The following is a 15,266-nucleotide window of genomic DNA, read 5'->3' as shown; positions in this document are numbered from 1 at the left end:
TAGGCAGGCAAATTCTTATCCACTGGACCACCAGGGAAGTCCCTGGACTTTTTAGTTTTTAATTCATAATTTATTATAATGAAAATACTATAGATAGCCTTATAATGTCCAAGAATTATCCTGTGTAACTTAGATTATCAGGCAACAAGACTGTGTGATTCTTACTCAAGCCAATGTATCTGTAGTAAATAAAAGACTGGATATCACTGGGAAATTAGTACATGCACACACACACATGCTAATGTAATTTATCATATTAATACTTCTAGGGGGTCTTCCCTGGTTGCTCAGATGGTAAAGAATCCGCCTTCAATGTGGGACACTTGGGTTTGATCCCTGGGTTGGGAAGATCCACTGGAGGAGGTGATGGCAACCCACTCCAGTATTCTTGTCTGGAGAATCCCCAAGGACAGAGGAGCCTGGCGGGCTACAGTCCATGGGATTGCAAAGAGTCAGACACGACTGAGCAACTAAGCACATACACACACAATACTTTTAGGGAGAAAAAAATCCATTGACGTTCTCCATAAAAGCATGAAAGAGCACTTGACAAAATTCAACATCTTGATATAATCACACCATGACATATAAATAGATGGAGAGTTTCTTAATATGATACCAAATATATGTGTATCAGTTCAAAAGACAGAATTATGCTCACTGGAAACATAGTGGTATATCTACTACAGGAATGAACAAGGCAAGGATGTCAGTTATCACTTTTTAACATTGAACTACAGTACAGACTGAAATATTATAAGAACGACTAGGTGGATAGGGAAAGGAATCACCATATATCTTATATTACAGGGGCTCTCGAAGATTAGTCATACCACTCCTTTTTCAAGGTTATGTAAATAGAAAATACTTTAATATGGGAACAATAAGTAGGAAAGAGAAGTAAGCAAGCATTAGAAGATTGTTTTGGTTTCTTTAAAAATCAGGGAAACATAGACGCTGTAATATAGAAGATCTAAAAAGCTGAGAGAAGACAAACGACTGTGTTGAAAACATTTTTACTAAGAATTCAGATGAAATTTAAAAAGCTACATGCGATAAAAGGGTTTAAATTAAATCAGTTAAAATCAGCATTAGAAACACTGAAGTGTAGAATTGAAACTATAGAAAATGAAATCAGTAATGAAAGAAAACCACTTAAGAAGCTCTGACAGTATGCAGAAAGAGAATAAAGAATGAAATGATTTTTTTAAAAAGTCAATGAGTCCTCTGAAGGAAAGAGGTCTTAAAATGTGAACTTATTAAAAAGAAGTGCTAGAAATAAGAAAATTGATCATAACAGTAAATTGAGTATAATAGCAAGGAGAGATAAGAAAGCCTTCCTCAGGAATCAATGCAAAGAAATAGAGGAAAACAACAGAATGGGAAAGACTAGAGACCGCTTCAAGAAAATTAGAGATACCAAGGGAACATTTCATGCAAAGACGGGCTCGATAAAGGACAGAAATGGTATGGACCTAACAGAAGCAGAAGATATTAAGAAGAGGTGGCAAGAATACACAGAAGAACTGTACAAAAAAGATCTTCACGACCCAGATAATCACGATGGTGTGATCCCTCAACCTAGAGCCAGACATCCTGGAATGTGAAGTCAAGTGGGCCTTAGAAAGCATCACTACGAACAAAGCTAGTGGAGGTGATGGAATCCCAGTTGAGCTATTTCAAATCCTCAAAGATGATGCTGTGAAAGTGCTGCACTCGATATGCCAGCAATCTGGAAAACTCAGCAGTGGCCACAGGACTGGAAGAGGTCAGTCTTCGTTCCAATCCCAAAGAAAGGCAATGCCAAAGAATGTTCAAACTACCGCACAATTGCACTCATCTCACATGCTAGTAAAATAATGCTCAAAATTCTCCAAGCCAGGCTTCAGCAATATGTGAACCGTGAACTTCCAGATGTTCAAGCTGGTTTTAGAAAAGGCAGAGGAACCAGAGATCAAATTGCCAACATCCACTGGATCATCGAAAAAGCAAGAGAGTTCCAGAAAAACATCTATTTCTGCTTTATTGACTATGCCAAAACCTTTGACTGTGTGTATCACAATAAACTGTGGAAAATTCTGAAAGAGATGGGAATACCAGACCATCTGACCTGTCTCTTGAGAAACCTGTATGCAGGTCAGGAAGCAACAGTTAGAACTGGACATGGAACAACAGACTGGTTCCAAATAGGAAAAGGAGTACTCAAGGCTGTATATTGTCACTCTGCTTATTTAACTTATATGCAGAGTACATCATGAGAAACGCTGGGCTGGAAGAAACACAAGCTGGAATCGAGATTGCCGGGAGAAATATCAATAACCTCAGATATGCAGATGACACCACCCTTATGGCAGAAAGTGAAGAAGAACTAAAGAGCCTCTTGATGAAAGTGAAAGAGGAGAGTGAAAAAGTTGGCTGAAAGCTCAATGTTCAGAAAACTAAGATCATGGCATCTGGTCCCATCACTTCATGGGAAATAGATGGGGAAACAGTGGAAACAGTGTCAGACTTTATTTTTTTGGGCTTCAAAATCACTGCTGATGGTGACTGCAGCCATGAAATTAAAAGACGCTTACTCCTTGGAAGGAAGGTTATGACCAACCTAGATAACATATTTAAAAGCAGAGACATTACTTTGCTAATAACAAAGGTCTGTCTAGTCAAGGCTATGGTTTTTCCAGTGGTCATGTATGGATGTGAGAGTTGGATGGTGAAGAAAGCTGAGCGTCGAAGAATTGATGCTTTTGAACTGTGGTGTTGGAGAAGACTCTTGAGAGTCCCTTGGTCTGCAAGAAGATCCAACCAGTCCATCCTAAAGGAGATCAGTCCTGGGTGTTCATTGGAAGGACTGATGTTGAAGCTGAAACTCCAATACTTGGGCCACCTCATGCGAAGAGTTGACTCATCGGAAAAGAGCCTAATGCTGGGAAGGATTGGGGGCTGGAGGAGAAAGGGACAACTGAGGATGAGATGGTTGGATGGCATCACCAACTCGATGGACATGGGTTTGGGTAAACTCCGGGAGTTGGTGATGGACAGGGAGGCCTGGCATGCTATAGTTCATGGGGTCACAAAGAGTCGGACACGACTGAGCGACTGAACTGAACTGAACTGAACTGAATATTTGTAGTTTGTTTGCTTACTTATTTGTAAATTTTGTTCCTCTTGGAGAGAGAGTTTACAGATCCTAAGTGATAGTGTCAGTATTTGTGGCACTGATAACTTGGAAAAAAAAAAAATATATATATATAGTCAAGTATGTTAGAATTTAAGATACCCCTTCTACTTTTCAAATTGCTAGAAAAGACAAGGGATCAAAGTAAAAATATTTCTTAGAGCAAAAGCTAGAAAGCAGAAGAAACAGCAGAAAAAAAAGAATAAAAAGCATGAAACACAATCAGGCATGTCAATGACAGGATATATAAATGGGTTACATTCCTCTATTAAAAACTAAAACTTCTGGTGTGGCTGAATAAGCTCCTAACCAAAAGACCTTCTTGCAGACAGCCATAATACATTCTGAACAAAATATGTAGCACAACTATCTTAAGGTCCCAGAAAGATTATAGAAGGGAGACAAAACTTGGAAGAGGACCAAAATGAAGAGAACTTTCCTGTTTTTTAATTTTTTTCTTTCTTTCTTTTTAAAAAACGGTTATCAGCTTTAGGGCAGATAAAGTTAGTGATGTATTTGAAGACTAAAATTCTGATAGAAAAACCACACTGTTTCTGATTAGAATAAACAGATTACAGAGTTTAGGGCAAGCATGGCTGCTGGAAAATGAAAAATGAATCCCAGGGATAACTAGATTGATATAGCCCCAGGTTCTCAAGTTCTGTGTATGAATTCTCTGACTGGCCTGTGAACCATACAGTTGCAGAGCAAACTAAAAGCTTCCTAAGGATAGGCTACTGAACTTAGATTTGAGTTTATAGTTTTAGTCCAACCAAGGTAATTTCCTGCTAAGACAAAAATATCAACATTCTTCGGAAACAGAATCCAGAAGGTCCAGAATGCCACCCCAAAATGAAGAATGAGGAGATATTACCTATTCTCAAGAGAAAAAACCATCAGCAGATAACAACTCCAGTATGACCCAGATATTGAAATTAGCAAACAAGGACTAAAGCAAGGACTATAACTATAATTTAGGGGAAAATGAGGTAAAGAAAATATGTTTGTAATGAATGAAAGGATAAAGAATGTCAGCAGAGAAATACAAACCATAAAAAAGTACCAAATTTAAATTTTAAAACTAAAAAGACAGTATTTTAAATAAAAATTAACTTCAAGAGCTTAATAGCAGAATGGGGATAACAGAGCAAAGAGCCAGAGAGAACTTAAAATTAGCCAATGTGAAGAATAGAAAATGACAGAAGTAAAGAAACAGAGACTTAAGAATTTGTGGAGCTATAACAAGCTTTCTAATATATTTCTAATTGGGATCCCAGAAGGCAAGGAGAGATAATGGGTAGAAAAACATGTGAAAAAATAATAATTGAAAATTTCCCAAGCTTGGGTGAAGACATAAATTTACAGATTCAAGAACCTCAGTGAAATCCAAGCAGAATAAAGACAAGAAAGTATTGCCTAGACACATTGTAATCGAATTTCTAAAAGCCTAAGGTAAAGAGGAAATCTAGAAAGCAGCAGAGAAAAATGACATTAAATACAGAGAACAATGATTAGCTCTTGATGACTTCCATTAGAAACTGTGGAGGCCAGAGACAGTGGAAAGACATTTTTAAAATGCTGGGGAAGAAGTTATCAACCAAGAATTTTATATCAAATAAAAATTTCCTTCAAGAATAAAGACGAAATAAAGATATTCTGATATCAAAGAAGGCTAAACAAATTCATTAGCATCAGATATGCAATACAAGCTATTCTAAAAGAAGTTCTACAGGTAGAAGGGAAATGATAACAGACATTTGGATCCTCAAGAAGAAAAGAAGAGCATCAGAAATGGTAAATATTGGAGTAAATATAAGTAACTACTTTTTATTTTTGACTTATTAAAAATGGAAAGGACTGTTTTATGAAAAATTGTAGCATCATCTTATGGGATTTATAATGTGTGTAGTTATGATGCAAATGACATATAGTACAAAGTGGGGTGTTTGGATGGACTTATATGGATGCAAGGTTTCTACATTTTTTTGTGTGAAGTAGTATGATATTAATTCTAAGTGTGAAAAGTTAAGGATACTGGTAAGCTTGGAAATATTGCAGGTTTGATTCTCAGTTCAGTTCACTTGTTCAGTCGTGTCTGACTCTTTGCAACTCCATGGACTGCAACACACCAAGCCTCCCTGTCCATCACCAACTCCTGGAGTTTACTCAAACTTATGTCCATTGAGTTGGTGATGCCATCCAACTATCACATCCTCTGTCGTCCCCTTCTCCTCCTTCCTTCAATCTTTCCCAGCATCAGGGTCTTTTCCAGTGAGTCAGTTCTGTGCATCAGGTGGCCAGAGTATTGAAGTTTCAGCTTCAGCGTCAGTCATTCCAATGAATATTCAGGACTGATTTCCTTTAGGATGGACTGGTTGGATCTCCTTGCTATCCAAGGGACTCTCAAGAGTCCTCTCCAATACCACAGTTCAAAAGCATTAATTCTGCAGTGCTTAGCTTTCTTTATGGTCCAACTCTCACATCCATACATGACTACTGGAAAAACCATAGCCTTGACTAGACAGACCTTTGTTGGCAAAATAACATCTCTGCTTTTAAATATGCTGTCTAGGTTTATCATAGTTTTTCTTCCAAGGAGCAAGTGTCTTTTCATTTCATGGCTGCAGTTACCATCTGCAGTGATTTTGGAGCCCCCCCGAAAAAAATGTCTATCACTGTTTCCATTGTTTCCCCATCTGTTTGCCATGAAGTGATGGGACCAGATGACATGTTCTTCGTTTTCTGAATGTTGAGTTTTAAGCCCACTTTTTCACTCTCCTCTTTCATTTTCATCAAGAGGCTCTTTAGTTCTTCATCGCTTTCTGGCAAAAGGGTGGTGTCATCTGCATATCTGAGGTTATTGATATTTCTCCTGGCAATCTTGATTCCAGCTTGCACTTCATCCAGCCCAGAATTTCTCATGATGTACTCTGCATATAAGTTAAATAAGTGGGGTGACAATATACAGCCTTGATGTACTCCTTTCCTGATTTGGAACCAGTCTATTGTTCCATATCCAGTTCTAACTGTTGCTTCTTGACCTGCATACAGATTTCTCAGGAGACAGGTCAGATGGTCTGGTATTCCATCTCTTGAAGAATTTTCCACATTTCGTTGTGATCCACACAGTCAAAGGCTTTGGCACAGTCAATAAAACAGAAGTAGATGTTTTCCTGGAATCTCTCGCTTTTTTGATGATCCAGTGAATGTTGGCAGTTTGATCTCTGGTTCCTCTGCCTTTTCTAAATCCAGCTTGAACATCTGGAAGTTCATGTTTTGCTTCTAGACCACTGCAATACAGCGAGTACTGCAATAAAGTGAATCACATGATTTTTTTGACTTCCTAGTGCATCTGAAGATTTTGTTTATACTACTGTAGTCTATAAAATGTGTAATAGCATTATGTCTAAAAAAGCAACATATACACCATAATTAAAAAATACTTTATTGCCAAGAAATGCACATCATTATCTGAGCCTTCAGTGAGTTGATATCTTTTTATACTAGTAATGTAACCAAACCCAGATTTGATTGCTTGCTTCTCATAAGCCAATAATTTGAGTAGAAAAGAAAGGTGCTTTAATCATAAAAGGCAGCAATCTGGGCAGAAGGTAGACTCATGTCCAGAAACCAACTCTAAAGATTCTGCTTAGCCATAACAGTTTTTAAAGGGAAAAATGGGGTAGAGGGAAGAATCTCAGTGAATCATTGAAGTAGGATGTTGGGTTCTGCATCATTCTCCATTGAGTGCAGACTGGCTGACTCTTCAGATGTTATCTCACCTTCATGATCTGCCTGTGGGATTGCTAAAGAGGCTGTTGGGGGTAGAGAGCTGGTAATTTTGTAACTGCTTGATTCTTCATTCTTTCTTTTTATCTAGGAAAAAATCAACACGTTTGACAAGGCATGGTACAGCATTCAAGAGAGCTTAAATCAGGAGTTAGTTTCAATTGCTTAGTGACCTCATTCCTATAATTAGACTCTTTTAATTATAGAGGGGAACAGAAATGGACAAACAGGAAAGGGGTAAAAGAGCTGCTTTCAGTAACATAAAAGATCACTAACTGTAGACCACCATAACAAATATAATAATAAGGGAAAAATTTGAAATATTGTGAAAATTACTAAAATACGACATAGAGACATGAAGTGGACAAACACTGTTGAAAATATGGTGCTGATAGACTTGCTCAACACAGGGTTGCCACAGACTTTCAATTTGAAAAAAATGCAGTATCTGCAAAGCTCAATACAGCAAAGCAGTATAAAATGAGGTTTATATACTGTCTTCCCTAGAACAACAACAAAAATAAAATAGGCCAGTTGACAAAAAGGAATATTAAGATGTATTCAAATAATTTTGAAAAAGGTAAGAAAAGAACAGATGAAGAAAAAGCAGAAGAGACAAAAAGAAAACAATAATTAAATCATAGCCCTAAATATTAAATGCTAAATGATCTTGAGAAAGAAGAATGGAGCTGGAGGAATCAACCTTCCTGACTTGAGACTATACTACAAAGCTTCAGTCATTAAGACAATATGATTAAGACAATATGATACTGGCACTAAAACAAAAATACAGACCAATGGAAAAGGTAGAAAGCTTGGAGATAAATCCATGCACCTGTGGGCACTTTATCTTTGACAAAGGAGCCAAATTACACAATAGAGAAAAGACAGTCTCTCAATAAGCAGTGCTGAGAAAACTGGTCATGTACATGTGAAAGAATGAAATTAGAACACTTCCTAACACTGTACATAAAAATAAAGTCAAAATGGATTAAAGACCTAAATGTAAGGCCAGGAACTATAAAACTCTTAGAAGAAAGCATAGGCGGAACACTCCGACATAAATCACGGCAAGATCCTTTATGACCCACATCCTAGAGTAATGGAAATTAAAACAAAAATAAACAAATGGGGTCTAATTAAACTTAAGAGATTTTGCACAATGAAGGAAACTAAGCAAGGTAAAAAGACAACCATCAGAATGGGAAAAAATAATAGCAAATGAAACAACTGATGAAGGGTTAATCTCCAAAATATACAAGCATCTCATGCAGCTCAATACCAGAAAAACAACCCAATCAAAAAATAGGTGGAAGACCTAAACAGATGTTTCTCCAAAGAAGACATACAGATAGCTAATAAACACATGAAAAGATGCTCAACATTGCTCATTATTAGAGAGATACAAATCAAAACTACAATGAGGTATCATCTCATACCAGTCAGAATGGCCATTATCAAAATATCTACAAAGAATAAGTGCTGGAGAGGATGTGGAGAAAAGAGAATGTGCTTGTATTGTTAGTGGGAATGCAAATTGAAAGTGCCAGTATGGAGATTCCTTAAAAAACTAGGAATAAAACTACTATATGACCCAGCAGTCCTACTACTGGGCATATACCCTGAGAAAACCGTAATTGAAAAAGACACAAGTACCCCAAGGTTGATTGCAGCACTATTACAATAGCTAGGACATGGAAGCAATCTAGATGTCCATTGACAGATGAATGAATCAAGAAGTTGTGGTGCATATCCACAATAGAATATTACTTAGCTGTAAAAAGGAATGGATTTGAGTCAGTTCAAATCAGGTGGATGAACCCACAGCCTATCATACAGAGTGAAGTAAGTCAGAAAGAAAGACAAATATTGTATATTAATGTATATCTATGAAATCTACAAAGATAGTACTGACAATCCTACTTGCAGGACAGCAAAGGAGATGCAGACATAAAAAACAGATTTTTGAACACAGTAGGGAAGGAGAGGGTGGGATGATTTGAGAGAGTAGCATTGAAACATATACATTATCATATGTAAAATAGATAGCCAGTGGGAATTTGCTATATGTCACAGGAAGAAACACAAGCTGGAATCAAGATTGCCGGGAGAAATATCAATAACCTCAGATATGCAGATGACACCACCCTTATGGCAGAAAGTGAAGAAGAACTAAGGAGCCTCTTGATGAAAGTGAAAGAGGAGAGTGAAAAAGTTGGCTTAAAACTCAACGTTCAGAAAACTAAGATCATGGCATCTGGTCCCATCACTTCATGGGAAATAGATGGGGAAACAGTGGAAACTGTCAGACTTTATTTTTGGGGGCTTCAAAATCACTGCTGATGGTGACTGCAGCCATGAAATTAAAAGATGCTTACTCCTTGGAAGGAAGGTTATGGCCAACCTAGACAGCATATTTAAAAGCAGAGACATTACTTTGCCAACAAAGGTCTGTCTACTCAAGGCTATGGTTTTTCCAGTGGTCATGTATGGATGTGAGAGTTGGACGGTGAAGAAAGCTGAGCGCCGAAGAATTGAACTGTGGTGTTGGAGAAGACTCTTGAGAGTCCCTTGGACAGCAAGGAGATCCAACCAGTCCATCCTAGAGGAGATCAATCCTGAATATTCATTGGAAGGACTGATGTTGAAGCTGAAACTCCAATACTTTGGCCACCTCATGCGAAGAGTTGACTCATTGGAAAAGACCCTAATGCTGGGAAGGATTGGGGGCAGGAGGAGAAGAGGACGACAGAGGATGAGATGGTTGGATGGCATCACCGGCTCGATGGACATGGGTTTGGGTAAACTCCGGGAGTTGGTGATGGACAGGGAGGCCTGGTGTGCTGCGATTCATGGGGTCGCAAAGAGCCGGACACGACTGAGTGACTGAATTGAACTGAACAGGAAACCCAAAGCTAGTGCTTTGTGACAACATCAGTTCAGTTCAGTCGCTCAGTTGTGCCTGACTCTTTGCGACCCCATAGACTGCAGCAACGAGGCTTCCCTGTCCATCACCAACTCCCGGAGCTTGGTCAAACTCAATGTCTATTGAGTCGGTGATACCATTCAACCATCTCATCCTCTGTCGTCCCCTTCCCTTCCTGCCTTCTATTTTTCCCAGCATCAGGGTCTTTTCCAATGAGTCAGTTCTTTGTATCAGGTGGCCAAAGTGTTGGAGCTTCAGCTTCAGCATCAGTCCCTCCAATGAGTATTTAGGACTAATTTCCTTTACAATTGACTGGTTTGATCTCCTTGCAGTCCAAGAGACTCTCAAGAGTCTTCTCCAACACCACAGTTCAAAAACATCAATTCTTCAGTGCTCAGCCTTCTTTATGGTCCAATTCTCACATCTATACACAACTACTGGGCTTCCCAGGTGTTATTAGTGGTAAAGAACCCACCTGCCAACGCAGGAGACATAAGAGATGTGGGTTTGATTCCATGTCTGAGATGCAGGTTCAATCCCTGGGTCAGGAAGATCCTCTGGAGGAGGGCACAGCAACCCACTCCACTATTCTTGCTTTGAGAATCCCATGGGCAGAGGAGCCTGGCGGACTACAGTCCATAGGGTTGGAAAGAGGCTGAAGAGACTTAGCACTCACACACACTTCAGACTCCAAAGACAACCTTTAGGGCCAAAGTGAAAGCTGTTGGCTGAGCTTCAGCCTGTCACAGTTGATAATGAAATAGATGGTTCTAAAAGTTAACCAAAGAGTTGAGGTCTCTGCCACTAGTTTTTGCCTGACTGCTTTGGGGTTGTCTTTGTGCACAGGGATTCCCCAAAGTACCTAAGGTTTGTTTTCTCATTGAAGACTCCAGTCATGATATTTCCATTCATTGATTCTGTGTATAAAATGAAACTGGTGTGAAAAACTACTTCATTGGTATTTGACCTACTGAAAGTAAATATGTAAGTGTATGGATGGTAGTATTTTTGTAATCAAGATTTTATGTAACATTTTGTTGTTTCTCTTTCGTTGTTTTTTTTTTTTTTTAAAGGATCGTGTGGAGCTTTTTCCTTGGACCCCCGTTATCACTGTTATAGGGAATTGTAGCATTTAAAATGTCATAGGATATCTCAAATGGGGGCTGATAGTTATTATTTGAATAAAAAAATGGATTCAGTTTATAGAACTATTCATAGAATTGATGGATAGAATTTCATCTTCCTGATTTCTCTAAAACAGTTTTCATTCAAAATATTAGCCAAGGATACATGTGGTAAATTATCATCAACAACAATACATGTGTAGATGACCCTAACTTTTCTTTCAGAGTTTTAAATCTGTATGTTGCTAAACACATTATTGACACTAGCAATGAGAAGGAATGAGCACATAATAACATGGATGAATTTTAGAAAGGTTAGAATGAGTTAAAGCAGCCTTATACAAAGGAATATATATTCTATAATTTCATTTTTATGGAGTTTTACATAAGGTTTTATGGTTTGCTTTGGATATTTTAGTATATATGCTTAACTTATCACAGTCTACTATCAAGTGATATTAGACTGCTTCAGGTATAGTATAAGAACTTACCATAATATATACCCATTTTTCTCCTCCCAAACTTTGTGCTATTGTTTCCATACACTTTACTTCCATGTTATAAATCCCACAATATATTGCTATTATTTTAGCTTTAAATTATTATCTTTTAAAAGGATTTAGATAATAATCTTTAAAAGGCTCATATTTGCCCAGAGTTGCCATTTCTGGTGCTCTTTACTCTATTATATGTTCCAGGGTTCCATCCAATATTATTTTTCTCCCTGAGGACTTCTTTAAAAGATTTCTTATAGTTTTGGTGTTTTGGGAATGAATTCTTTCAGCATTTGTATGTCATAGAAAGTCCATACTTAAGAAGATATTTTTGTACAGGGTAGAAGCATATGTTGACAGTTTTGTTTCTTTTCTTTTGACCTTTAAAATTGTTGCTCCACTGTTTTCTGGCTTGTGTTGTTTCAAGTGAGAAGTTACTATCATTCTAATCCTTCTGTATGTAATGTATCTCTTTTTTCTCTCTGTGCTTCCTTTGGCTATTTTCTATTGCTGTGATCTAAAGCTCACTAATATTTTCTTCTGCAGTATCTAATCTGCTGTTAATTCCCATCCAGCATATTTTTTGTCTCACACATTATAGTTTCCATCTTGAAAAATTCTTCTTGGGTTTAAAAAAATATATTTTCCATGTCTTTATTTGATATGCTTGCTCTTCCAGCTGCTTGAACGCATAGAATATAGCAAAACTGTTTTAATGTTCTTTTCTTCTAAATTTTCTAAATTTATTATCTGTGTCTCCTTGGTCTGTTTCTATTGACTGATTTTTTTCCTTTTGTACTGGGCCATATTTTCCTGTTTCCCTGCATGCCTGGTAATTTTTTTTTTTTATTAGATGTCAAACAATATGAATTTTACTTGGTTGGATATTGGATTTTTCATATCCCTGTATACATTCTTGAGCTCTATTCTCTTTCTTACAATCAATTTGATTCTTTTAGCTATTGCTTTTAAATTTTATATGGCAGGACTAGAGCATATTTAGTCTAGGACTAATTTTTCTTGCTACTGAGATAAATCCCTTCTCAACATTCTTCTCAGTACCCTGTAAATTTAGAAGTTTTCCAGTCTGTCTGGTAAAGACAGGCACTATTCTTAGCCATGTGTGAGCCCCAGTGATGGTTTCCTTGAGTACTTTGGAATGATTCTTCTCTTGGCTTTAGGTAACTTCCTCACACATATATGCTGATCGGTACTCATCTGAGGACTCAGCTGGGACCCTCAGCAGGTCTTTAGCACTTTTTCACTGAGCAGCTCTCTTTTCTCTGATACACTGACTGCCCTGTGAACTCGAGCTACTTTTTCTTCCCTAGACTCTCACCCATCTCCTCAGTTAGGGAATCTGAGCCAGACTTTGCTTGGATTCCCCCTCCTTATGCATAAATGCTTAAGTTTCCTGTTTTCCAGGCACAAAGTGCATAAGTTTCCTATTCTCAGGGAGAACTGTCCTTTTTTTTCTGGTGTCCAATGTTTATACAAAGCTGTGCTGACCAGGGCTAGCATTATGGAATGCCACTCTTAAAGTCTGCCTGCAGTAGTGTATTCAAGGAAAGCTTGTTAGAAAATGTGGGTTTGAGCAGTAGATTGTATAGAAAAGAAAATAAAGTCATGAGCTGGGCTCACTCTTCTGCCTGGGATACCCTTCCTCTCTGCTTGGTGGCACCCTGATTATTTTTCCAAGGTACTCTAGTCCCATTGTTACCTGCAAAGCTGCCATTGAACCCAGATGAGATGACTAGTTCTCATTCTTTATGTTTATACCTTGTATCCTTTTATACCTTTTATCATGGTTATGATCTGCTTGTGTGTCTCAGCTGCAACAAGTCCAGCTGGTTACACTGTGGTTCTGAAAAAGTCTATCAGTTTTAGCCTCATTAAAGATCTTCCTCTGAAATTTCTAGATATACCAATTACTAGCTGGAAATCAGCAAATTATTCTAAAAACTCTGAGTGTCAGTTTCTTTATCTGTAAAATGGAGGTAGAAATATTTGCTGTGTAAGATTATTAAGATTATCATTTGTGTGAAATGTCTAGCAAATTGCCTCACTCCTACTAGGTATTCTGTAGATGCTAGTTCCTTCTTTTATTTGTTTTTTGTCTTCAGTACTCATTTCAGTGCAAATAATAGGAATACATGAAGGTATGTTGAATTGATTATAAAATTGTAATATGCTATCAAATGGACATATTTAATTCACTATAACATCTGCACATTTGGTATAATATTGTTTGAATTCCAGTTAGATTTTTTAAAAAAGCCGAGTAGCTCTTCCTGCTTACATGGCCTAAAGATTCCATTTTGTTTTAATCTGTACTAAAACAAGCATCTCCTGGAAGGGTAAACCAGATTGGTTCCATAGAGGCATATAAGTATTTTATGTTAATTTTTAGGAAAACTCCTTTTAATTACCTATCTTAAAAGTTTTTTTTACTCAAAACCCCTATTTCTTATATAAATAGGTGTTATTCATCCTGGTCGTTTTGACACTGGATTTTTAAGGAAGAGATCTGCATGTCTGTGGGCATCTCCAAAGTATTTATGTAGATCCTTGTAATTACTTTAAAAATCCTCTTTGCATGTATTTCATCTGTAAGTATTATTACAGTTATTCACTGTGGAGAATGTAGAGGTCCTTATACCATTCTCAAAAAATGAATGTCCCATGATTCCAGTACTCTGTCTTATATGACCAAGTGCTCATTTAGCTCTGGTTAGTGATCATTTAAAAATTGTAGGCAAGAACTTCTGTTGAATTTTAAAATGCTAGTTAGTAAATAATGACAAATGTTGATTTAAATGTATTATAAAATCTTTATGTCTAAGAAAAATAATATTAAACAACTAAATATTAAAAATCCTGGTAGCTAAATAACATTTCAAGAGATGGATCTATTGTATTGATAATTAGCATAATATTTGAATTGCAAAAAACTCTTCAGTTTAACAAGTACAGTCCTTTTTCACTTAAGTGTCCTATAAAAACCTAAAGGTTTTCAAGCCAAATGAATTCTGTTTAGAATTTTGTTTAGAAAATACTTCCCAGATCATGAAGTTTGAATTATATATCCTTTTAAAGGCTGATTTTTTAAAAGTTAAACCTTTAAAACTTAAATCTCAAAGATTTAAAGGCATTATTATTGTACTTTAATTTTGCTCAGTGGAAATCTTTTAATCAAGAATATTACAAGTGGGCCTTTACATTTCTCATTGCCATTAACCTTCTGGACAGTGCATGCCTATTAAACTACATCTTGCATGAATGTATGCTAAGTTGCTTCAGTTGTGTCCCGACTCTTTGCAACCCCATGGACTGTGGCCTGCCAGGGTCCTCTGTCCATGGGATTCTCCAGGCAAGAATACTGGAGTGGGTTGTTTTGCCCTCCTCCAGAAACTCCATCTTAGGGTGTGCTCTGTATGTCCATTCAAAAAGATATTTCGTGAGTAAGACCAAAAGCCAAAAAGTTACTTAACATAGATAAACTTACATTAGTGTAATATTTTAGTTTTAATTCTATAACATTTCATTTTTTTTGATATTCACTAGTGTTGTGTATGTTTCTTTCCCTAATAAATTTTCAAAGAGCTTATTAAGTCATAACTGACATACAATAAATGGTACATTTTTAAAGGATACAATAATGACATAATAATACTGACATAGATATACATCTGTGAAATCACCACCACAATCAATATAATTAACATTTCCATCACATCCCCAGTGTTCCTTCTCCCCTT

At 37.0% G+C, this 15,266-nt stretch overlaps 1 protein-coding gene and 1 long non-coding RNA gene across 4 annotated transcripts in view; both read left to right on the top strand.

Moving 5' to 3' along the window:
• AFG1L (AFG1 like ATPase) overlaps positions 1–15,266 on the top strand; it is a 195,696-nt gene that overhangs the window by 74,272 nt on the left and 106,158 nt on the right. The gene's annotated exons all lie outside the window — the stretch shown is intronic.
• Positions 1,160–7,591, top strand: LOC145520450 (uncharacterized). The gene is made up of 2 exons (XR_014064478.1): positions 1,160–1,902; positions 6,428–7,591. It is a non-coding gene; the product is annotated as an uncharacterized LOC145520450 (long non-coding RNA).

The sequence above is a fragment of the Giraffa tippelskirchi genome, chromosome 9 (assembly GCF_054371585.1).
Source record: "Giraffa tippelskirchi isolate mGirTip1 chromosome 9, T2T-mGirTip1v1.2.pri, whole genome shotgun sequence".
In the NCBI taxonomy this organism is placed as follows: Eukaryota; Metazoa; Chordata; class Mammalia; order Artiodactyla; family Giraffidae; genus Giraffa; species Giraffa tippelskirchi.
Note: the sequence above shows the minus strand (reverse complement) of the source record. Positions and strands in the feature narration are given on the sequence as shown.